Genomic DNA, 25,038 nt, shown 5'->3' with positions numbered 1-25,038 from the left:
TTGGTTTCAGGAACGTGGGGCTGGGTTACTGAGGAGGGGGTGGAGAGGAGGGGGGGCTCTGGCAGGGGTCACCACACGAGAAAACGTAGGATGGCTGGTGAACGGGAGTGTGGTGGGGGAGGAGTCATGATCATTGGAACCTGGTCAAACAGGTTTCAATGGACCTGGGAGGTGTGAATGGTGGGGGGAGGAGATCGATACTGGGTGAGGTGTTTGCAAGAGGAAGTGGATGGGGTGATTCTGGGAAGAACAGGAGGTGATCCCGTTAAAGGTCAAGGTGGTCGGGAGGAGAGGGAGGAATGGCAACAACTGATAGAAGAGACAGGCAAAGATGTGCATCAGTTGAGAAGAGCGAGGGGGACGGTCTATGAGTATGGGGAGAAGGCAGGCTGTATGTTGGCAGGTCAGCTCCGTAGGGAGGTCGCAGCAAGGGAGAGAGTTTAGGTGCAGGACAGGATGGGGGAGCTGGTGGTGGCTCCAGAACAGATTAATAAGGTGTTTGAGGAGTTCTATCGGGACTTGTATAAGTCGGAGCCACCAGAGGAGGAGCAGGAGATGAGGGAGTTTCTGGGTGGGTTAGAGTGCCCGAGGTTGGGGAGGTGGAGAGGGCAGGGTTGGAGGAGGGGGGTGGAGGAGGTGAAGGTGACGATTGGGAGAATGCAGGCAGGGAAGGCAGCTGGGCCAGATGGGTTCCCAGTCGATGCTGGTGAGAAAGGGGGAGGGTCATGTAGAACAAAAGGGAAAGTCAGGGATTGGTTAGAGGGTGGGTGAGATTAAATGTCAAAAATGTCCTGGAACAAAAGGCAAAGGGAGAGGTAATGGTTGTGGTAAAGAAACAAAGCATTGGTCCAGAGGAATGGCAGAATAAAGGACAGCTCTGGCTGGAAGCAAAAAAACATGAAAACAAGATGCAGACTGGCACTCGGCAAAAAAACAAATCAAAATGGAGGAGAGTTCAGGGTGTGAAGTTGTTGAACTCAATGTTGAGTCTGGAAGGCTGTAAAGTGCCTCATGGGAAGATGAGGGGCTGTTGGTCCAGCTTGTGTTGGGCTTCTCCGGAACATTGAGCAGGCCGAGGACTGAAATGTGAGCATGGTTCCGAGTACAGAAGCTGGGACATGTTGCTGTATTTATACAGGGCCTTGATGAGGCCACACCGAGAATATTGTGTGCAGTTTTGGTCTCTTTCTGAGGAAGGATGTTCTTGCTCTCAAGGGAGTGCAGCGAAGGTTTACCAGATTGATTCCAGGGATGGCGGGACTGTCATATGAGGAGAGATTGACGAGGTTGGGATTGTTCTCGCTGGAGTTCAAAAGAATGAGGGGGGGGATCTCATAGAGACGTATAAAATTCTAACAGGACTAGACAGGGTAGATGCAGTGAGGATGTTCCCAATGGTGGGTTTGTCCAGAACCAGCGGTCACAGTTTGAGGATCCATTTCGGACAGAGATGAGGAGACATTTCTTCACCCAAAGAGTGGTGAGCCTGTGGAATTCATTACCACAGGAAGTAGTTGATGCTAAAACATTGACTATATTCAAGAGGCGGCTAGATATAGCACTTGAGGCGTATGGGTTTGAAGGCTATGGGGACAAAGCATAATTAGGCTCTTGAGTTGGATGATCAGCCATGATCGTAATGAATGGTGGAGCAGGCTCGAAGGGCCAAAAGGTCTCCTCCTGCTCCCATCTTCTATGTATGAGAGCAAGGTGGTGAATTCTAATGGCAGCAGGCGGAAGGTCAGGGTCATGCTTGTGGACTGAGCGGAGGTTTCCACAAAGAGGGCAGGGAACAGGCTACAGATGAATTAAAGACAAACCGTTTGGGCCCAGAACATTGTGAACATCCTTTTACTCTGGTTGTCTTTGATCCGCAAGTCATTTTCTGTTTTTTTAGCCATGTTCTGTTTCATTAATAAACAAGCGCCGGCATCTCCACATCATTAATAAACGATTATCAGTAAAAATATTAGATTTTTCTGGACTTTGCATTAGGTTGATGCACTTTAGAGAAAGTGGGTGAGAGGGGTTGACAGGCTCTTTAACGGAAAGTGAGTCCCTCTAATGTAATTGGCAAAGGAGCCAGAGGGGGAGATGAGATTTTATTTTATTTATTGACACAGCGAGTTGTTCTGATCTGCCTGAAAGCAGATTCAATTGTATCTTTCCAAATAGTAAATACTTGAAAGGGAAGAATTTGCAGGGTTCTGGGGAAAGATCAGAGCAGTTGGATGAATGGGAGAGTCCTTTCAAAGAGATAGCAGGGGCACGATGGGCTGAATGGACTCCTCCTGCAGCCTGTGAATCTGAGCCTCCTGTTTTTGTGCAGGTTTAAAAGGGACAGATTTCATTGCAGCCTCTTCCCTGTATATGTAGTTAAAGAGACGGGTTTCTCTTTAGCTCCGAGTGACCGATATAACAATTGGTTGGAGGCCCATTTCCCAGTCAGTCCTCCAGCATCTTCCTGTCTCTCTATTAGTGCGACGCCCATGGCAATTTCTCAACTGGTGCGCAAGCCCTGTTATTCTCAGCTAAATTCAGCCTCAGCTCCGTCTCCTGGCTGTCATTGACAAGAGCAATAGACACAGAAAGGTGCCCGTGGCTCAAATGGGAAGTCAAAACTTGTGGCTCTAAACCCAGACTTCAACATTTGCCAATCAAATCTATGTTATTTATACCAGGGTTTCTATTATTACCGTGCCACCCCTTTTCATGTCACATTGGTGTACTTTAGGGAAAGTGGGTGAGAGGGGAGACAAAGGGTGGGAGTTTTAAAGGATAACTTTCCCTTTCTAACTTTGTATTGTTGATAGTGTCAGCCGTGGCTCAGTGGGCAGCTCTCTCACCTGAGTCAGAAGGTTGTGGGTTCAAATCCCAGTCCAGGGACCAGAGGACAAAAATCACATCCAACATTCCTCGTCCCAGCACTGAGGGAGGCCTTCTTTCAAATAAGATGTTAAACTGAGGCCCTGTCTGCCCCTCTCAGGTGGATGTAAAAGTTCCCACAGCCACTATTTTGAAGAAGAGCAGGGGAGTTATCTCCAGTGTCCCGGTCAATATTTATCCCTCAGTCAACATCACTAAAAACACATCATCTGCTCATTATCACATTGCTGTGTGTGGGATCTTGCTGTGTGTAAATTGGCTGATGTGTTTCCTACATTACAACAATGAATACACTTCAAAGGTACTTCATTGGCTGCAAAGCACTTTGCGACGTCCTGTGGTTGTGAAAGGTGCTATAGAAATGCAAGTTTTTAAATTGAAGGTTTATGTTTTCTGATCTTGTTATCTGGAACTTTATTGATTTCAGCCAACTTACCACTTAATAAATTCACTTTGGTTCAGACAAGGCAATTAAGGCAAAGACAGAATTCGCTTTATATTAAATTTAAAAAGTTTATTCAAAGAAACTTTGAGACATTGACTTTTACAACTTCATGTGGGTGATCAGTCTGTAGAAGCGTAACCCTCTCTGGCTCCTTCTTTGTCAGGAATTCTTGTGGAATTCAGCCTCGGGAGTCTGGCTCCTTCGTTCACAGTAATTTCCTTGGAACTCAGCCTCGGCAATCTTCAGTACTTGGACAGCAAGGAAGACCTTTGAAACCTCTACTTTTATCCCCAAAGTGACCATTACCTCACGTCAGAGTTGGGCCTGTTGTAACAGGACAATTGGTCAATTTGGTCACTAGATTAATTTAATTGGATTCCCAATTACTGACACGACCTTCTCTCATTATCTCAGACAGGAATACAATAGAACTGTTTCATACTATCCCTTTATCTGATTCGATACAATCCTTTATTCATAGAGTTTCAAATGTTGAGGCTAATCAGAGCTTGAAGGTCTCTCTTGCCAGTACATTTATCCTCATTGCACATATTTTATATACACAACAATTAAGCTTTTACATTTTATAGCAAATGTAACTCAGTCTCTTACTATAACTACTGATTCATTATTGATTATTTAATTGTCACTCAATTAAGGCTCATTACTGAATCAGTCATCTGTTACTGACTGGCAGCTAACTAATACAGTAATCTTTAATTAATACATTTGGTTAATACAATATCCAGTGGTTGAAAAAGACTGTTTTATGGAAGACAATCACTTTCTTTCTTACTAACTTTGATTGGATTGAACAATGAGTCTTAGACTTGAGCTAGACTTTGGCAGGATATGATACCCTGTAGCTTTACAAAATTCTGGAACAATTTGTTTCTTTAAACAATTTTGCCTTATTCATCAGTTTCTAGAAACAGTTTGGTTTGTCCAGAACAAATTTTCAAAATAAAGATCCAGTCAGGATTCAGAGTTTAACATGGCTTCCTTGACCTTGTTACTTATAACAGTCAAGATGGACAAGTGATTGATTTTTAAAACTAAATATTAGTAATGAGACATACCCAGAATTTCTGACATTACAACAGTGACTACACTTCAAAAGTATTTCAAAGGCTGTAAAAAGCTTTAGGAGATTGTGTGGTCATGAAAGGTGTTATAGAAATAGATACAGAATCCCTTGCGTGCAGAAGGAGGCCATTTAGCAAATCGAGTCGGCACCGACTCTTCCAGAGAGCACTCTACCCATATCCACTCACCCGTAACCCCATAACCCAATCTGCACATCCCTGGACACTGGGGGGCAATTTATCAGGGCCAATCCACCTAACCCATACATCTTAGGACTGTGGGAGGAAACCAGAGCACTCGGAGGAAACCCACACAGACACAGGAGGACGTACAAACTCCACACAGTGACCATGGCCAGAATCGAACATGGGCCCCTGGTGCTGTGAGGCAACAGGGCCAACTACTGTGCCACTCAAATAAATGGAAATTATTTTTAGAACTAGTCCCCAACCTTGGATATATCACACTCGGTCCACTCACAAAGATCATCAATAAAGACTGAGTCTTGATTTTGTGCAACAACCATGTCTTTCTTTCCATTGCAAATCCCCTGTGAAAATCCAAACACAGTGTATCGTGAAAGTATTTAAAACAGAACGAGTTGTTGTAATTTGGGAAGTAAATTCTTTAAAAAAATTTTTTAATATAAATTTAGAGTACCCAATTCATTTTTTCCAATTAAGGGGCAATTTGGCATGGCCAATCCACCCACCCTGCACATCTTTTGGTTTGTGGGGGCAAAACCCACGCAAACACGGGGAGACTGTGCAAACTCCACATGGACAGTGACCCAGAGCTGGGATCGAACCTGGGACCTCGGCATCGTGAGGCAGCAGAGCTAACCCACTGCGCCACTGTGCTGCCCTGCAGGAAGTAAATTCAACTGTAACTTACAAAAGGGAACTGGACAGATTCTGTGGGAATATAAAATTGCAGGGTGATGGGAACAAATTGATTGTTCATTGAAAGAGCTAGCATGGGAATGGTGGGCTGAATGCTTCCTTCTGTACTCTCTGATTCTCGTTCATATCTGAAGAAAATTTTAGACTTGAACGAGAGTTTGGCAGTATTTGGAAATTCCTGAAACCCGCTTCCTACGAGGGGGTAGAAGCGGAGATGATGGAATGTTTCCAAAAGGAAATTGGATGGGCTTTTGAGGGAGATAAACCGACAGGGATACGGGAATAGAACAGGGCAACCATTTGATCAATAGAAATCTACAAGTTGTGAATCTTTGGAATTCTCTACCCCAGAGGGCTGTGGGAGATCAGTCATTGAGTTCACAAAGGGATATGGGGATAGTGTGGGGAAAAGCATTGAAGTGGATGATCAGCCGTGATTGTATTGAATGGTGGAGCAGGCTCGACGGGCTGAATGGCCAACTCCTGCTCCTATGTTCCAATGGTACAAAGATAGGCAGGAAAGTAAATTGTGAAGAGGACATATTGGAGGTTACAAAAGGATATAGATAGGTTACGTGAGTGGGAAAAGATCTGTAAAATAAAGTATTATGTGGGAAAATGTGACATTGTCCATTTTGGCACAAAGCTTATTATCTAAATGGTGAGAGGTTGCAGAGCTCTGAGATTCAGAGGGATCGGGGTGTCCAAGAGCATGAATCACAAAAGGCGAGTATACAGGAACAGCAAGTAATTAGGAAAGCTAATAGAATGTTATTGTTTATTGTGGGAGAATTGAATACAAAAGTAGGGAGGTTATGCTTCAGTTATACAGGATATTGGTGAGACCACATCTGGAGCACTGTGAATAGTATTGCTCTCATTTAAGAAATGATGTAAATGTGTTGGAAGCAGTTCAGAGAAGGTTTACCGGACTCATACCTGGAATTGGAGGCTGGTCTTATGAGAAATGATTGGACAGGCTGGGCTTGTGTCCGATGGAGTTTAGGTGACTTGATTGAACCGTATAAGATCCTGAGGGGCCTTGACAGGGTGGATGTGGAAAGGATGTTTCCTCTTGAGGGAGAATATAGAAATTGGAGTCACTTTAAAAGTAATAACTTGCCCACTTAAGGCAGAGGAGAACTTTTTCTCTCCGAGGGTCGCGAGTCTTTGGAACTCTCTTCCTCAAAGGGCAGTGGAAACAGAGTCTGTGAATATTTTTAAGGCAGAGCAGGATAAATTCTTGCCTAGAAGGTGAAAGGTTATCGGCGGGTCGTCAGGAATGTGTTTTTGAGGTTACAATCAGATCAGCTGTGAACTTACTGAATGGTGGAGCAGGCTCGAGGGGCCGAGTGGCCTACTCCTGCTCCTAATTTGTATGTTATCACATCCTTTATAATAGATTGTAGCATTTTCCCTCCTACTGATGTCAGGCTAATGGGTCTGTGGTTCCCAGTTTTCTCTCTCCCTCCTTAAATATTGGGGTTACATTTACCACCTTCCAATCTGCAGGAACCATTGCAGAATCTATAGAATTGTGAAAGGTGATCACCAATGTATCCACTATCTCTACAGCCACCTCTTTCAACACTCTGGGATGTAGAGCAGCAGCTTTTGGGGATTTATTAACTTTCAACCACATTAATTTCTCCAGTACTACTTTTTCACTAATACTAATCTCTTGCAGTTCCTTGTGCTCACTAGTCCCTTGGTTCTCTAGTGTTTTGGGGGACAATTTCTGTATCTTCCTCTGTGAAGACAGACACACATTGTTTAGTGTCTCTGCTATTTCCTTATTCCCCATTATCAACTCTCCTGTCTCTGCCTGGAATGGACCCACATTGGTCTTTGCTAATCTTTTCCTTTTCACATTCCTATCGGAACTTTTCCAGTCGGTTTTCATGTTTTTCCCCAGTTTGCTCTCATATTCTATTTTCTCTTTATCAGTTTCTTGGTCCTCCTTTGCTGAATTCTAAAACAAGTTCCCAATCCTCAGGCTCACTACTATTTGGGCCACTTTATGAGCCTCTTCCTTTGATCTAATGTAATCTTTAACTTTTCTTGTTCGCCACGGTTGCATCATTTTTCCTGTCTCAGATTCCCTGAGAAAGAGAAGAGAGAACGAAATGCAGCCCTGGATGTAATTGAAGCAGAAACAATAACAGCAGAATCCATCACTGTAATCAATTGTGAACTTGTTGGTGTCTCAGCAGGGACGAGGAAACACAGAATCCCTTCCCACACTGAGAGCAGGTGAACGGCCTCTCCCCAGTGTGAACTCGCTGGTGTGTCTGCAGGCAATTTGACTGAGTGAATCCTTTCCCACAATGAGAGCATGTAAATGGCTTCTCCCCAGTGTGAATTCGTTGGTGTGACTTCAGGTTCTCTAACCAAGTGAATCCCTTTCCACACTGAGAGCAGGTGAATAGCCTCACCCCAGTGTGAACTCGCTGGTGTCTCCTCAGGTCGGATAACTCACTGAATCCCTTCCCACACTGAAAGCAGGTGAATGGCCTCTCCCCGGTGTGAACTCGCTGGTGTTTTTTCAGGCTGGATAACTGAGTGAATCCCTTCTCACACTGAGAGCAGGTGTATGGCCTCTCCCCGGTGTGAACTCGCTGGTGTTTTTTCAGGCTGGATAACTGAGTGAATCCCTTCTCACACTGAGAGCAGGTGTACGGCCTCTCCCCAGTGTGACTGCGTCGGTGAACTTCCAGCTCTGATGGGGATCTGTATCCCTTCCCACAGTCCCCACATTTCCACCGTTTCTCCATGTTTTGGGTCTCCTCCTGTCTCTCCAGGTTGGACAATCTGTTGAGGCCTCGTCCACACACAGAACACGTGTACGGTCTCTCCCCGCTGTGAATGGTGCAATGTTTTTCAGGCTGTGTAACTGGTTAAGGCTTTTTCCACAGTCAGTGCTCTGGAACACTCTCACTCGGGTGTGTGTGTCTCGGTGCTTTTCCAGTCACACTGATGGTTAAAATCTTTTGAAGCCATCAGGGCAAACATTTCTCCTTCCAGATTTAATGGCCGATGAACCGAGTGAGTCTGTCAGATCTAGACGTGATGGTTGAGATTTCTGTCTGTAAATTCTGTCCTTTTAACATCCTGTAAAAGGAGTTTACAAAAGACATCACAATCAGTACAGGATAGAAATTCAGAACAGATTATTTTAATTTCTATGGAACATTCTTTCCTCTCTTGTTCCCCAAAAGCTGTAAATCTCCATCCCACACACTCTCCCTCCATTCTCACTCTGCTGTATCTAATATTCACCCTCCCAATTCTCCTGAGGGGCTGATTCAGGCTGATTGACAGACCCATGCTCACTGCTTCCTGTCCAGGCCACAGAGATCATAACAAATAGGAGCTACAGTCGGCCATTCAGCCCATCGAGCCTACTCGACCATTCAATGAGATAATTGGCCGACCTACCTCAGCACCATTTTCCCACACTATTCCCCAGTTCCCTCAATCTCTTCAATATCGAGAAACCTATCGGTGTCGGTCTTGAAAATACTTGATGACTGAGGCTCCATGGTCTCTGGGGGAGAGAATTCCAAAGTTTCACCACATCCTCAAGTGAAGAAATCCCTCCTCATCTCAGCTTTCTCTCCATTTTCCTGCCTTTTCCCCATAACCCTCGACTCCCTCCTAGGATTCGATGGGGAAGCAGTGATGGTGAGCGTGCCTTTTGTTTCTCTTTGTTTGTGGCTGAGAGGATGGGGGAGGGGTGGACTTTAAGGGCGGAGGGAAGTCAGCGGCCTTGGCCGGGGACCACCATGCTAGCTGGGCGGGCTAGTTAACGGGGGTGAAGTGGGCGGTTGCCAGGAGGAAGGGGGGGTGGTGATTGGGTTATGGCGGAAGATATCGGAAGGCAGGCCTGGTGACCCGGGCTGGGGGCTGGCTTAAAATGGAATCTGGCTGATTGGCAGGGGAGCTCTCTCTCTCTCTCCTCCCCCCCCCCCCCGCCCCAAGGCTGGGTTGAATGGGCCGGTTAAACGGTCACATGTTTTTGCGCATTGGAGGAGCCTGAAGGCGGACGTGGTGTTCTTGCAGGAGACGATCCTGAAGTTGGGGGATCAGACGAGGCTGAGGAAGGGGATGGTGGGGCAGGGGTTCCACTCGGGGTTCGACATGAAGACGAGGGGGTGGCGCTGTTGGTTAATAAGAGATTGTTTTTTGGGGTGGGGGAGCATTGTGGCCGATCCGGTATGTGACGGTCAGTGGGTAGTTGGAGGGATGCCGGTATTCCTGATTTATGTCCAGAATTGGGACGAGGTGGACTTTTATGAGGCGGGTGTTAGGGAAGATCCCAGACCTGGACAATGCACCGGATGATTATGGAGGGTGATGTCGATACGATCCTGGATCCGAGTTTGGATCGGTCGAGTTTTAAGTCGGGTGGAGGAGGGTCATGAAGCACATCAGGGGGCGGACCCACAGAGGTTTGGGAAGCCGAGGGCGAAGGAGTTTTCGTATTTCTCCCGTACGCACCGGGTGTATTCCCGGATCGACAGTTTGTTATGGACAAGGTGCTGTGGGCCGGGATGGCCGACTCGGAGATTGTGGTTTCCGGCCACGCGCCGCACTGGGTGGATTTGCGGGAGGTGCAGGGGGGGGGGGGCAATGGCCGCAGTGGAGGTTAGATGTGGGGCTGTTGGCGAATGAGGGAGTGTGTGAGCAAGTGAGGGCTGCCACACTGGGCTATGTGCAGTTGAATGACACGGGGGAGGTCACAGCCACCACACTGTGGGAGGCACTTAAGGCAGTAGTTAGGGGGAGTTTATTTCGATCGATGTGCATAGGGAGAGGATGGAGCGTGAAATGAAATGAAAAATGAAAATCGCTTATTGTCACAAGTAGGCTTCAAATGAAGTTACTTTGAAATGCCCCTAGTTGCCATATTCCGGCGCCTGTTTGGAGAGACTGGTAAGGGAAGAGGGCGAGGCTGGTAGGGGATACTCTGAGGGTGGATCACAGGGACTCGGTGGCCCTGGAGGAGAGGTTGTTAAAGAAGAGGCAGAGGCTCCAGATGGAGTTTGGGTTGGTGTCCACGGGGCAGTTGCGGAGGGCCAGAGGGGCAGTGTATGAGTGGGGAAAAGGCGAGCAGGCTGCTGGCCCATCAGCTGAGGAAGCAGGCAGCGGCGAGGGAGATTGGTACAGTGAGGAACGAGAGGGGCAAGGTGGTAACGGATCTGGAGGGGATGAATGGGGCATTTGAGGCCTTCTATAGGTGGCTGTACGAGATGGAGCCCCCGACCAGGGAGGAGGGGTCGAGACGGTTCCTGGATGGGTTGGAGTTCCCTAAGGTGGAGAGGGGAGAGGGTGCATGGGCTGAGGGAGGTCTGTGTGTGTATGTGTGTGTATGGGGCGGGGAGACCCCATGAGTGAAGGTGTTCCTGGAGACAGGATGGGAGGGGGCAGGGCGTTGCTGAAGGGGTTCTGGCAGGGGTTCTCGGATGTTATGGGTGTGGGGGTGGCCCCGGGTCCGGAGGTGGCGATATTCGGTGTGTCGGAGGATACGGGAGTCCAGGTGGGGAGAGAGGCCGATGTTTTGGCCTCCGCCTCCCTGATAGCCCGGAGATGGATTTTGTTGTGCTGGCGGGACTCGGAGCGGCCGGAAGCGGGAATGTGGGTGAGCGACCTGGCAGAATCCCTGCGGCTGGAGAAGGTCACGTTCGCTTTGTGGGGGACGGCAGAGGGGCTCACCCGGAGGTGGAAACCTTTCATTGATCATTCGGTGCTCACAAATGGTTTAAGGGTGTTGAATTTTGAGCTTGAGAGCGGGACTAGACAGGGCTGCTCTCTGTCTCCCTTGCTGTTTGCATTGGCCATTGAGCCCTTGCCGGAGGATATTAGATCTGATCATCGGATATCAGGACTGGGGGGTGGGGTGAGGCAGCACAAGATCACTCTGTGTGCAGATGACAGGCTGCTGTTTGTGTCGATCTCCAGTGTTTCAGTCCAGCCATTATTGGAGTAGTGGATAGATTTTTTTTAAAAAGTATTTTTATTCAGATTTTAGCATTTTAACGTTTACAGCAGATAACAATTTCACAATTTACATGGATGATTTGGAGTTGGGGACCAAGGGCAATGTGTCCAAGTTTGCAGACGACACTAAGATAAGTGGTAAAGCAAAAAGTGCAAAGGATACTGGAAGTCTGCAGAGGGATTTGGATAGGCTAAGTGAATGGGCTAGGGTCTGGCAGATGGAATACAATGTTGACAAATGTGAGGTTATCCATTTTGGTTGGAATAACAGCAAAAGGGATTATTATTTAAATGATAAAATATTAAAACATGCTGCTGTGCAGAGAGACCTGGGTGTGCTAGTGCATGAGTCGCAAAAAGTTGGTTTACAGGTGCAACAGGTGATTAAGAAGGCAAATGGAATTTTGTCCTTCATTGCTAGAGGGATGGAGTTTAAGACTAGGGAGGTTCTGCTGCAATTGTATAAGGTGTTAGTGAGGCCACACCTGTAGTATTGTGTTCAGTTTTGGTCTCCTTACTTGAGAAAGGACGTACTGGCACTGGAGGGTGTGCAGAGGAGATTCACTAGGTTAATCCCAGAGCTGAAGGGGTTGGATTACAAGGAGAGGCTGAGTAGACTGGGACTGTACTCGTTGGAATTTAGAAGGATGAGGGCGGATCTTATAGAAACATATAAGATTATGAAGGGAGTAGATAGGATAGATGCGGGCAGGTTGTTTCCTCTGGCAGGTGAAAGCAGAACTAGGGGGCATAGCCTCAAAATAAGGGGAAGTAGATTTAGGACTGAGTTTAGGAGGAACTTCTTCACCCAAAGGGTTGTGAATCTATGGAATTCCTTGCCCAGTGAAGCAGTAGAGGCTCCTTCATTAAATGTTTTTAAGATAAAGATGGATAGTTTTTTGAAGAATAAAGGGATTAAGGGTTATGGTGTTCGGGCAGGAAAGTGGAGCTGAGTCCACAAAAGATCAGCCATGATCTCATTGAATGGTGGAGCAGGCTCGAGTGGCCAGATGGCCTACTCCTGCTCCGAGTTCTTATGTTCTTATAACATTGCAAATTAAAACCACCACAAAACCCCCAAACCCACCCAACCCCCAACTCCCGAACCAACCGCCCCACCTCACTCCCTCCCCTCCCCACTCCCTCCCCTCCCCTCCTCACTCCCTCCCCTCCTCACTCCCTTCCTCCCCTCCCCTCCTCACTCCCTCCCCTCCCCACTCCCTCCCCTCCTCTCCCCTCCCCCCTAGAGGTTGACGGGCAACTCATTCATTTTAATGAAGATGATCCTCCCTCGCCATGAAATCCAAAGATCCGACCACCGGGCAAGGTCCCACCTAATAGTCACCATCAGCTGTGGAAAGTTGGCCCCATATAGCTGTCTGAAAGGGGGGGGGTCATTGACATTCCCAAATATTTAAATCCCAAGGGGGACCATCCGAAGGGGAAGTTAGCAAGATGCGGGGCCTTATCCCTCAACCCCTCCCCACCGGCATTCAGTGACCCCCAGACTCCACTGGTCCCTTTGGAAGAGAAATCCAGAGAATCACAACCCTCTGAGGGAAGAGATGACTGTAAATATATAACGTAGCTACAGCACAATATTACACGATTGAAATAATAATATACTTCATTATAGAACCATAAACAATATATCTAATATGTACCAAATAACAACACTGGACATATCTCTGTCAGATATTAATTTACTGTCCCCTTAAATATCAGCCAAATCCTGGGGAAAGCAGCCCTTAAATTCTGAACTTCAGGAAATAGACCATTCTTTTAGCCAAATAAATAAATGTGTCAAGCTGAGGGAGCAAAGGATGTCAATGTCTTTAAGACAGTAAGAAGTCTTCCAACTCCAGGTTCAAGTCCAACAGGTTTCTTTCGATATCACTAGCTTTCGGAGCACTAGTGATATCGGAACAAGCCTGTTGGACTTTAAGCTGGTGTTGCAAGGCTTCTGACTGTGCTCACCCCAGTCCAACGCCGGCATCTCCACACAATGTATTTAAGAGAGAGAGACCTGGGCCAAGCTTTCCAGAGTCTGCACCCTCCCTGGATTCACTTCCTTTCAATTGAAGGAAGAAAATTCGCCATGAATTTTGAATGAATTGAATTCAATTGAATGAGAAAAGAAAGTGTTTTACTCACAGATGTTGGAGACAGGAGGAGGTTTACCTTCACTTCCGCTGTGACATCACAATGGAGCCCTCCCTGAATCAGCCAATAGGAATTACTCTATTCCGCGGAGTCGTCACTGGGTTCCAGTGCGCAGACGTGGGAGCCCCGCCCGTTCAACCCTCCCACCCTCCACACCTCCTCGAGACAAGGTTTCCAGGCAACCGGCTGACGGCTCCGACCAGAGCTGGAAGCCGCTCTCCCCCCCCTGCCTGAGACTGCGCATGTCTAAAGGAGAGTGGATGCTGCGCATGTGCGGGGGAGCTCACTTCCTGCTGAGGCATTGACCGGAAGGACTCTGGTCCTCCAGCCAATCAGAGCGCGGGGTTTGTGTGACTGAGCTTCACTCCGGCGGAAACGTCCTCCTGGGCCTTCAGCAAACAAACCTCCAGACGCCGCTGGTTCTCCAGCATTCTGCACCTTTCATCAGCAGTGACAGAAATGATCACCCCCGCCCCCGGCATGAGCTTTACACGTCTGGCGGGGGAAATACCAGGGGCCGAGGTAACGGAAGAACTCAAACTCTTCCTTATAATGTGCAGTGAATGTAGTATCTCTGATCAGGGAGGCATCAAACCTCCACTTTCTCGACCTGGGGGTGAGCCCTCGAGCAGAACCTCCAGAAAACCGGGGGGGGGGGGGGGGGGGGCGATGGGCAGTATTTATGATGTTCCCTGTGGTGCAAGCGGACACCAGGTCGTTCTCGGCACGAAGAAGTCGGCGATTCTAGTCTGACATTGCCGTGGGACTGGAAAGAAGGTAAAATCTCCGCCCCTCGGGTGCAAAGTTCCCCAAATATCCACATAACCCACCTCCTCACAAGCCGAGACCAACACCCTAGCTTGTAGCTTTGGGGGGGGGGGGGGGGGGCGGGGGTAACCAGGTAACCAGGAGCTTATCCACCAGAGGATATAAGTGGCCGTTGAAGTGACCAACCACAAAAGAGTTAGTCGAAACTAACAGCAAAATCCACAAAAGCCTTCGCAATGAACTCCGGGGAGTCGTTCGGGCATCCAAAGACATTCATTATTGAAACAACATCTTCATGCACCAAACCTCTAATGATCACATATCTACCTCCTTTGTCCTTGGTACAGGTTTCAACCTTAAAAGGGATATTTTTATTAATAAGGATTGCCACACCCATGCTACTTGATGACAAAGAGGCAAAGAAAATCCTTCCCAACCGATCCAGCCTCAATTTACAGTGTACCTCATCATAGAATCCCTACAGTGCAGAAGGATGCCATTCAGCCCATCGATTCCGCATCTGCCTTTGAAAGAGGACCCTACCTAGGCCCATGACTCCACCATGTCACTGTCCCCCAGTAACCCTACCTAACCTATTTGAACACTAAGGGGCCAATCCACCCAACTTGCACATCTTTGCCCTGTGGGAGAAGCCAGAGAAAACCCACGCAGACACGAGGAGAAGGTGCAAACTCCACCCAGGCAGTCACTCGAGGCCCGAATTTAACTTGTGTCCCTGGTGCTGTGAGGCAGCTGTGCTAACCACTGTGCCACCTTGCCGCACCAAATGAGTTTAAGCTTGATGAGATTCCTGCAATAAAGCTATGTCGACTTTCACCTTAAGAAAGGAGAGGATTTTTTTCCTTCTGATAGGGTGATGGATGCCCCTTACATTCCCTGAGAAAATTAGCAGATTAACTGCCGCCATTAGCTAGACGACAGAGAGAACAGGAACAGATTTTCACACCACAGTCGGGTATGCGCCATGACCCCCTCCTCCAACTCATTTTACACCAAAGGCACCAAAATCTCCCCAATCTGCTCCTTTCCCGGATAAATGCCCCGTCTGTACCAGAGTAGGATAAGTCAACAACACATAAACCCTCCCATAATAACAAAAAGACAAAAGAATCACCACCACAACAGATTCAAGGGGACATTCCTCAATATGACTGAGGACCCGGAGGATTAACCCCACGGCCAGACTATTACCCTCGGGATACCTTCTCTAAACTGAGGAGAAGAAAAGAAGGTCCAACAAGGGAATGGGGATCGAATGTCCTTCCCACATTTTAGACCCACCCGTGAAAACCTGCATCCACCACCACCCACCCGTTGGCAATGGCGCCACTCGGTTCTGCCATGATTAACGTTCGGATAATAGAAGAAAGACAAAGAACAAAGACGACGGATAATAAGCACACGGCACATCTACCGTAACTAAGATAAGATAATATGAGTCCCTGTAACACTCGAGGGAGGAGAAGAAGACATTCAATCGGCCCTCACAGAATAACAACTCCCTTCAACAGGATAAAAGATAACAAATTCAGACAACAAAACAGTGATAAGGAAAGAGTCTGGATTAGTTAGTCCGAGCTGCAAACCATCCCTCCAAATCCTTACCCTTCATGGATTTAATGAAGGCCGATGCAGTAGTCGGATTATCAAAAGACTTGACGGACTTGTCGGATACAATTTACAGGGTCTCAGGATAAAGCGACAGAATTCACTCCCGCAGCCTTGAGTTCCCTTCAAACTTCATCGAAGCCTCGATGCTTCGTTTGTGTGGCTGCCAAAAGAAGGAAATCCTCACTCCCTCATGGAGCCAGGTCCCACCTCACCTTACCTGTCTCCAGGACCCTCTGGTGATCTTCAAGTTGTGGAAGCGAATGATTACAGGCCTGGGATGAAAACAATCCCTCGGCCTCAAAGACAGGATCCAATGCCCATTCTAATTTGAACCACCCAGGCTTCACATCTAGCTTGAGAAAACGTGGCAGCCGGTCCTCGAAGGACCTGACGGGAGCCTCACCCTCCACACCTTCTGGCTGGCCGACGACTCGGATGTTCTTTCTCTGACCCTCGGTTCTCCAAGTCCCCCAGGACCTCCCCCACGGCACTCAGACGGTTCTCCAAGGATTTAATTCCTGCCTCCGCCGAGGAGGCATTTTGCTCAAAGTTCAGAATTCTCTCCTTGGGTTCGTTGTTCCTTTTCTTGGTATTTTACAGCTCGGCCTCATGAGCTCACAGATATTGAGTCAGCACACTCAGCCTCTGGTCAACAACACGGAGAATGTCGCTGACATAGGTTGGTCAATGACCCCACAAAATAGACGTGCAGGCTTGATGGGCTGAATGGCTGACTGCAGCTCCTGTTTGTTATGGTCTCTGTGTCCAGGACAGGAAGCAGTGAGCATGGATCTGTCAATCAGCCTGAATCAGCACCTTCAGGAGAATTGGGAGGGTGAATATTAGATACAGCAGAGTGAGAATGGAGGGAGAGTGTGTGGGATGGAGATTTACAGCTTTTGGAGAATGAGAGAGGAAAGAATGTTCGATAGAAACTAGAATTGTCTGTTCTGAATTTCTATCCTGTGCTGACAGTGATGTCTTTTGTAAATTGATTTTACAGGACAGTAGAACAAGAGGAATTACAGACAGAAATCTCAAACTTTACGTCTCAATCTGACTGTGTCTCAATTCCTTGGAACTGAATATCACCGGACTTTGAATCTAGAAGGAGAAATGTTTGTCTGATCTGTCGGCTTCAAAAGATTTTAACCATCAGTGTGACTGGAAAAGCACCGAGACACACACACCCGAGTGAGAGTGTTCCTGAACACTGACTGTGGAAAGAGCTTTAACCAGTTACACAGCCTGAAAAAACATCACATCAGTCACAGCGGGGAGAGATCGTACACGTGTTCTGTGTGTGGATGAGGCTTCAACTGATTGTCCGACCTGGAGAAACACAAGGAAACCCAACACATGGAGAAACCGTGGAAATGTGGAGACTGTGGGAAGGGATTTAGAGCCCCATCACAGCTGGAAGCTCATAGACGCATTCACACTGGGGAGAGGCCATTCACCTGCTCTGTGTGTGAGAAGGGATTCATTCAGTTATCCGCCCTGCGGACACACCAGCGAGTTCACACTGAGGCGAAGCCATTCACCTGCTCTCAATGTGAGAAGGGATTCACTACTTTATCGAGCGTGCGGATACATCAGCGAGTTCACACTGGGGAGAAGCCATTCACCTGCTCTCAATGTGAGAAGGGATTCACTACTTTATCGAGCCTGCGGATACACCAGCGAGTTCACACTGGGGAGAGGCCTTTCACCTGCTCGGAGTGTGAGAAGGGATTCACTCGGTTATCCAGCCTGCAGACACACCGGCGAGTTCACACAGGGTAGAAGCCGTAAACCTGCTCTTAGTGAGAGAAGGGATTCAGATATCCAAACACTGCAGGGACCCTAGCGAGTTCACACCTGGAAGAAGCCATTCACCTGCTCTGAGCAGGGGAAACATTCAATGATCCGTCCTAACTACCGAGACACTAGCGAGTTAATTCTGGGGAGAGACCATTCACCTGCTCTCAATGTGGGGAGGGGTTTGTGATTCAGCACACCTGTTGTGACTCCAACAAGTTCACAATAAATTACAGATGTTGGCTCCGTTGTTATTGTTTCTGCTCTCGCTGACCAGAAAAAGGAGTAATTCTGTTCTCTCTGCCATCTAAAGACTATCTCCAGATCATTTGGTGAATTCAGAGTGATGACTGCTCTCAGTAGAGAATTTAAACCTGATGTTCTTCTGTAAAAAGGATTTTTGTCTTACGGACGTTAAAAGGAAATTTTATGGATTACTTATAGTATTGAATTCTTTTGGGGGTGTATTTGAATTGATGGGTGCTAAGATGTTCACTGTATGTTTTAAAAAGGTTAACTGAGTTCATAGAATAAACATTGTTTTGCTTTTAAAATTACTTTTAAATTTCTGCTGTACCACACCTGTAGAGTGGGCCGTGTGCTCCCCATACCACAATCTAGTAAAGGTTGTGGGTCAGGTGAACTCCATGATACACTTTGGGGTTCTCTAAACCCTGGCCCATAACACATGGTATGAGGGGCAAGTTGTCTGTGGTAGATTGGGAAATTACAATAAACATATCACTGAAAGTGGCAACGCAGGTGGATAAGGAGCTAAGAAGGCAGACGGCATGCTTGTCTTCATTGATGTGGGAATTGAGTACACAAAATTGTCACGTTAATGGTGCAGCAGTACAGAACCTTAGTTAGGCCACAGGTGGAATATTGCCTACAATTCTGGTCCTCACCAGATTACCAAAAGGTTGTGGAGGCTTTGGAGTGAGTACAGAGGACGTTCACCAGGATGTTGCCTGGCCTGGAGGGTATTAACTATGAGGAGAGGTTGGATAAACTCAGATTGTTTTCACTGGAAAGACGGAGGTTGAGGGACGACCTGATAAAAGTTTACAAAATTATGAATGGCATGAACACAGTGGATAGTCAGAAGCTTTTTGCCAGGTTGTAAAAGTCAATTACCAGGTGACATAGGTTTAAGGTGCGAGGGGCAAATTTTGGAGGAGATGTGCGAGGGAAATATTTTACACAGAGGGTGGTGAGTGCCTGGAACTCGCTGCCGGAGGAGGTGGTGGAAGCAGGTACGATAGTGACGTTTAAGAGGCACCTTGACAAATACATGAATAGGATGGGAATAGACGGATACAGACCCTGGAAGCACAAAAGGTTTTAGTTTAGTCAGACATCATGATCCGAGCAGGCTTGGTGGGCCGAAGGGCCTGTTCCTGTGCTGTACTGTCCTTTGTTCTTTGCTGTTCTTTGTATGACAATAGACAATAGACAGGCAACCACTCGCATTTTATTTACATAAAATATAGATTCCTTTAAGAAGCAAAAATTAAACAGCAAAAGTGAAGCTATCGTGGCGAATAAGAAAAGTTAAAGATTCCATTAGATCAATGGAGGAGACAATATAGTAGTGAGTCTGAGGATTGGGAACTTGTTTTAGAATTCAGCAAAGGAGGATCAAGAAACTGATAAAGAGAAAATAGAATATGAGAGCAAACTGAGGAGAACTGGAAAAGCTCCGATAGGAATGTGAAAAGGAAAAGATTAGCAAAGACCAATGTGGGTCCATTCCAGGCAGAGACAGTACAGTTTATAATGGGGAATAAGGACATGGCAGAGAAACTAAACAATGTGAGTCTGTCTTCACAGAGGAAGATATAGAAATCGTCCCAAAAACACGAGAGAACCAAGGAACTATTGAGCACGAGGAACTGCAAGAGATTTGTATTAGTGAGAAAGCAGTACTGGAGAAAATAATGGGATTGACAGTTAATAAATCCCCAAAAGCTAAATCTCGACATCCCAGAGTGTTGAAAGAGGTGGCTGTAGAGATAGTGGAGACATTGGTGATCATCTTTCAAAATTCTACAGATTCTGGAATGGTTCCTGCAGATTGGAAGGTGGTAAATGTATCCCCACTATTTAAGGAGAGAGAGAGAAAATGGGGAACCACAGACCCATTAGCCTGACATCTGTATGAGGGAAAATGCTACAATCTATTATAAAGGATGTGATAACATACGAATTAGGAGCAGGACTAGGCCACTCGGCCCCTCGAGCCTGCTCCACCATTCAATAAGTTCCCGGCTGATCTGATTGCGACCTCAACTACACAGAGGCTCCTTGGAAAATAAATCTTGGGAGAGCATAAGAATATTCTTTATTATAATCATCTTTATTATTGTCACAAGTAGGCTTACATTAACACTGCAATGAAGTTACTGTGAAAATCCCCTAGTCGCCACACTCAGGCACCTGTTCGGGTACAGAGAGGGAGAATTCAGAATGGCCACGTCTTTTGGGACTTGTGGGAGGAAACCGGAGCACCCTGAGGAAACCCACGCAGTTTTGGGGAGAACGTGCAGACTCCGCACAGACAGTGACCCAAGCCGGGAATTGAACCCAGGTCCCTGGAGCTGTGTAGCAACAGTGCTAACCACTGTGCCTCCGTGCCGCTGTGTCAGTTGTGTGGAACAAGGAAATGGCAGAGGAGTTAAACAGATATTTTGCATCAGTCTTTACGGTGGAAGATACTTCGAATATCCCATTAATACTAAAGAATGTGGAGGAAGCAATTAAATACCATCGTTGGAGAAGTTGTATTGGACAAACTAATGGGGATAAGATAAGTCCCCTGGATGACTGCAGCCTAGGATCCTAAAAGAAATGGCTACAGAGATAGTGGATGCATTGATTGTAATTTTCCAAAAATCCTTGGATTCTGGAGAAGTATCAGAGGATTGGAAAACTGCCAATGTGACAACCCCCCGATTCAGAATGGGAGGGAGGCAAAAATGAGACACTATAGGGCGATTAGCCTAACATTTATTATTGATAAAAATGTTGGAATCAATTATTAGGAAGTAATAGCAGCACATTGAGAAAATCATAATCTAATCAAGCAGAGTCAGCATGGCTTTGTGAAAGGGAAACCGTGTCTGACTAATTTATCAGAATGTTTCGAGGAAGTTTCAACCAGAGTGGATAGAGGGGGACCAGTAGATGTGTTGTATTTAAACTTCCAGAAGGCCTTTGACAAGGTACCTCACAAAACGTTAAGTCATGAGATAAGAACCCATGGTGTTGCCGTGGATAGAGAATTGGCTAATGAGCAGGAAACAGTGAGTGGGGATAAGGGGCTCTTTTTCAGGTTGGTGACCTGTAACCAGTGGGGTTCCACAGGGGTCAGTGCTGGGATCGCAACTGTGTACTATATCAATGACTTGGAGGGAGGAAGCGAACGTACTGTGCCCAAATTTTCAGACAACACAAAAATAGGTGGAAAGGCAAGTTGCGAGGGGGATACTAACACTTTGCAAAGAGATATTGAGAGGTTAAGCAAGTGGACAAAAAGTTGCCACATGGAGCATAATGTGGGAAAATGTGAAGTTCATTTTGGAAGGGAGAACAAAAGAACAGTATTATTTAAATAGTGAAAAACTGCAGAAAGCTGCAGCACAAAGGGACTTGGGGGACTTGTGCACGAAACACAGAAAGCTAGCAGACAGGTGCAGCAGGTAATCAGGAAGGCTAATGGAATGTTGGCCCTGATTCCAAGGGGGTTGGAGTATAAGAGTCGGGAAGTCTTGCTGCAGCAGTACAAGGTGCTGGTGAGATCACATCTGGAGAACTGAGAGCAGTTTTGGTCACCTTATTTAAGGAAAGATATTATTTCATTGGAGGCTGTTTAGAGAAGGTTCACGAGGATGATCCCAGGTATGGAGGGATTGTCTTAGGAGCAAAGGTTGAACAGGTTGGGACTCTACTCATTGGAATTTAGAAGAATGAGAGGTGATCTAATTGAAACATACAGGATTCTTAAGGAGCTTCACAGGGTAAATGCTGAGAGGATGGTTCCCTTCATGGGAGAGTCTAGGACCAGAGGGCATCCTCTCAGAATAAAGAGGAGCCAAATTAAGACTGAGATGAGGAGGAAAGTCTTCTGAGAGTCTTTGGAACTGAGAGTTGTGGGGACAGAGTCCTTGTGTATATTTAAGGCCGAGATAGATTGTTGATCAGTGAGGGAACCGAGGATTACAGGGAAAGGGCAGGAAAGTGAACGTGAGAAATGTCAGATCAGCTGTGATCCTATTGAAAGATGGACCAGGCTGGAAGGGCCGAATGGCCTACTCCTGTTCCTATTATGTCTGGTCTTAGTATGGTCTTATTCCCGCCTACCCTCCCGATAACCTTTCACCCCATTGCTTTTCAAGAATCTATCCAGCCTGCTTTCAAAATATTCAAAGACCTTGTTTCCACTGTCCTTTGAGGAAGAGAGTTACAAAGACTCCAAACTCTCTGCCTTAAATGGGCAAGTTGTTACTTTTAAAGTGACTCCAATTTCTAGATTCTCCCACAAGAGGAAACATCCTTTCCGCATCCACCCTGTCAAGGCCTCTCAGGATCTGAGACGGTTCAATTAAGTCACCTAAACTCCATCGAACACAAGCCCAGCCTGTCCAATCATTCCTCATAAGACCAGCCTCCAATTCCAGGTGTGAATTCATTAAACCTTCTCTGAACTGCTTCCAACACATTTACATCATTCCTTAAATGAGAGCAATACTGTACACGCTGCTCCAGATGTGGTCTCACCAATGTCCTGTACAACTGAAGCATAACCTCCCTACTTTTGTATTCAATTCCCCTCACAATATGCAATAACATTCTATTAGCTTTCCTAATTACTTGCTGTACCTGTATACTCGCCTTTTGTGATTCATGCTCTCGGACACCCAGATCCCTCTGAATCTCAGAGCTCTGCAATCTCTCACCATTTAGATAATAAGCTTTTTTAATCTTCCTGCCACGTGGACCATGACACATTTTCCCATGTTATTCTCAATTTGCCAGATTTCCTCCTGCTCATTTAACATATAACTTTGTAACCTCCTTATGCCCTCTTCACAATTTACTTTCCTGCTTATCTGTGTACCTCTGGAACATAGGAGCAGAAGTTGGCCATTCAGCCCATCAAGCCTGCTCCACAATTCAATACGATGGCTGATTATCCACTTCAATGCCTTTTCCCCCACACTATCCCCATATCCCTTTGTTATTGGTATTTAGAAATCTGTCAGTCTCTGCTTTAAACACACTCCATGACTGAGCTTCCACAGCCCTCTGGGCTAGAGAATTCCAAAGATTCACAACTTGTAGATTTCTATTGATCAAATGATTGCCCTGTTCTATTCCCATATCTCTGCCAGTTTATTTCCCTCAAAAGCCCACCCAATTTCTTTTTGGAAACAGTCCATCATCTCCGCTTCTACCCCCCTCCTCAGAAGTGGGTTTCAGGTATTTCCCAAATACTGCCAAACTCTGGTTCAAGATTTTCCTCAAAAGTAAACGAGAACCAGAGGGCAAAGAAGGAGGCCATTCCCATGCTAGCTCTTTGAATGAACAATCGATTTGGTCCCATCACCCTGCAAGTTTATTTTCCTACAGAATCTATTCAGTTCCCTTTTGAAAGTTACAGTAGAATTTACTTCCTGCACCATTGTCAGGCAGTGAATCCCAAATCACAACTCGTTCTGTTTTAAATACTTTCACGATACGCTGTGTTTGGATTTTCACGGGGGATTTGAAATGGAGAGAAAGACATGGTTGTACAAAATCAAGTCTCAGTCTTTATTGATGATCTTCATGAGTGGACCGAGTGTGATATATCCAGGTTTGGGCACTAGTTCTGAAAATAAATTACATTTATTTGAGTGGCGCAATGGCACAGTAGTTAGCACTGTTGCCTCACAGCACCAGGGACCCATGTTCAATTCTGACCTTGGTCACTTGTGTGGGGTTTGTATGTTCTCCCCGTGAATGTATGGGTTTCTTCCGAGTGCTCTGGTTTCCTCCCACAGTCCTAAAATGTATGGGTTAGGTAGATTAGCCCTGATAAATTGCCCCTCAGTGTCCAGGGATGTGCAGGTGAGGTTATGGGGTTACGGGTGAGTGGATATGGGTAGAGTGCTCTTTTGAAGGGTCGGTGCAGACTCGATGGGCTGAATGGCCTCCTTCTGCACTTAAGGGATTCTGTATCTATTTCTATAGCACCTTTCGTGACCACACAATCACCTAAAGCTTTTTACAGCCTTTGAAGTACTTTTGAAGTTTAGTCACTGTTGTAACGTCTGAAATTCTGGGTATGCCTCATTAATAATATTTTGTTTTAAAAAACAATCACTCGTCCAACTTCACTGTTGTAAGTAGCAAGGTTAAGGAAACCATGTTAAACTCTGAAACGTGACTGGACCTTTATTTTAAAAATTCATTCTGTATAAACCAAACTGTTTCTAGATACTGCTGAATGAGGCAAAATTGTTTAAAGAACAAATTGTTCCAGAATTTTGTAAAGCTATAGAAGATCATATATTGCCAAAGTCTGGCTCAAATCGAAGACCCATTGTTCAATCCAATCAAAGTTAGTAAGAAAGAGATTGTCTTCCATAAAACAGTCTTTTCCAACCAGTGGATATTGTATTAACCAAACGTATTAATTAAAGATTACTGTATTAATTAGCTGCCAGTCAGTAACAGATGATTGATTAAGAGCCTTAATTCAGTTACAATGAATCAAAAATGATTTAGTAGGTATAGTGAAAGACTGAGTTTTATTTGCTGTAAAAATGTAAAAGCTTAATTGCTGTGTATGGAAAGAATGTGCAATGAGGATAAATGTACTGGCAAGAGAGACCTTCAAACTCTGATTAGCCTCAACTTTTGAAGCTGTATGAATAAGGGATTGTTATAGAATCAGATAAAGGGATAGTATGAAACAGTTCTATTGTATTCCTGTCTAAGATAATGAGAGAAGGTGGTGTCAGTAATTGGGGATCCAATTAAATTAATCCAGTGACCAAATTGACCAATTGTCATATTACAACAGACCCAACTCTGACGTGAGGTAATGGTCACTTTGGGGATAAAAGCAGAACATCTGAAGGTCTTCCATGCTGGCCAAGTACTGAAGATTCCCGAGGCCGAGTTCCAAGGAAATTACTGTCAAAGGAGCCAGAGAGGGTAACGCTCCTGCAGACTGATTACCCGCATGAAGTTGTAAAATTCAATGTCTAAAAAGTTTCTTTGAATAAACTTTTTAAATTTAATATCAAGAGAATTCTGCCTTTGCCTTAATTGCCTTGTCTGAACCAAAGTGAATTTATTAAATGGTAA

The 25,038-nt window shown here is 46.0% G+C and overlaps 1 protein-coding gene and 1 long non-coding RNA gene across 5 annotated transcripts in view; one reads left to right on the top strand and one right to left on the bottom strand.

Moving 5' to 3' along the window:
* The window catches only part of LOC140419892 (uncharacterized), a 48,230-nt gene extending 23,248 nt beyond the window's left edge, over positions 1 to 24,982 (top strand). The window contains exons 1-2 of one of the 4 annotated variants that reach the window (XR_011946068.1): positions 13,780 to 14,004; positions 16,886 to 24,982. The gene's annotated coding sequence lies outside the window, so the exon portion shown is untranslated. Of the gene's footprint in view, positions 1 to 13,779; positions 14,005 to 14,135; positions 14,260 to 14,441; positions 16,562 to 16,885 lie in introns of those variants that run through there. The other 3 variants (XR_011946069.1, XR_011946070.1, XR_011946071.1) reach the window with 3 other exon arrangements.
* LOC140419895 (uncharacterized) lies at positions 3,380 to 13,945 on the bottom strand. The gene is made up of 2 exons (XR_011946074.1): positions 13,474 to 13,945; positions 3,380 to 8,430 (listed from the first exon to the last, which is right to left on the bottom strand). It is a non-coding gene; the product is annotated as an uncharacterized lncRNA (long non-coding RNA).
* Positions 24,983 to 25,038: the final 56 nt, after the last annotated feature.

This window comes from Scyliorhinus torazame, chromosome 5, assembly GCF_047496885.1.
Source record: "Scyliorhinus torazame isolate Kashiwa2021f chromosome 5, sScyTor2.1, whole genome shotgun sequence".
Classification (NCBI taxonomy): domain Eukaryota; kingdom Metazoa; phylum Chordata; class Chondrichthyes; order Carcharhiniformes; family Scyliorhinidae; genus Scyliorhinus; species Scyliorhinus torazame.
The sequence above is the reverse complement of the archived record's forward strand: the minus strand, read 5'-3'. Positions and strand labels throughout refer to the sequence as shown.